Raw genomic sequence first — 253 nt, 5'->3', positions numbered from 1 at the left:
GTCCCAAACGTCTTCCATTTAAGGTTTATGGAGGCCACTGTGCTCTTAGGAACCTTAGGTGCAGCAGAAATTTTTTTTAAACCTTGGCCAGATCTGTGCCTTGCCACAATTCTGTCTCTGAGCTCTTCAGGCAGTTCCTTTGACCTCATGATTCTCATTTGCTCTGACATGCACTGTGAGCTGTAAGGTCTTATATAGACAGGTGTGTGGCTTTCCTAATCAAGTCCATTCAGTATAATCAAACACAGCTGGA

The sequence above is a fragment of the Sinocyclocheilus grahami genome, unplaced genomic scaffold (assembly GCF_001515645.1).
Source record: "Sinocyclocheilus grahami isolate Dianchi unplaced genomic scaffold, SAMN03320097.WGS_v1.1 scaffold1511.1, whole genome shotgun sequence".
Classification (NCBI taxonomy): domain Eukaryota; kingdom Metazoa; phylum Chordata; class Actinopteri; order Cypriniformes; family Cyprinidae; genus Sinocyclocheilus; species Sinocyclocheilus grahami.
This window is presented reverse-complemented; position numbering follows the sequence as displayed.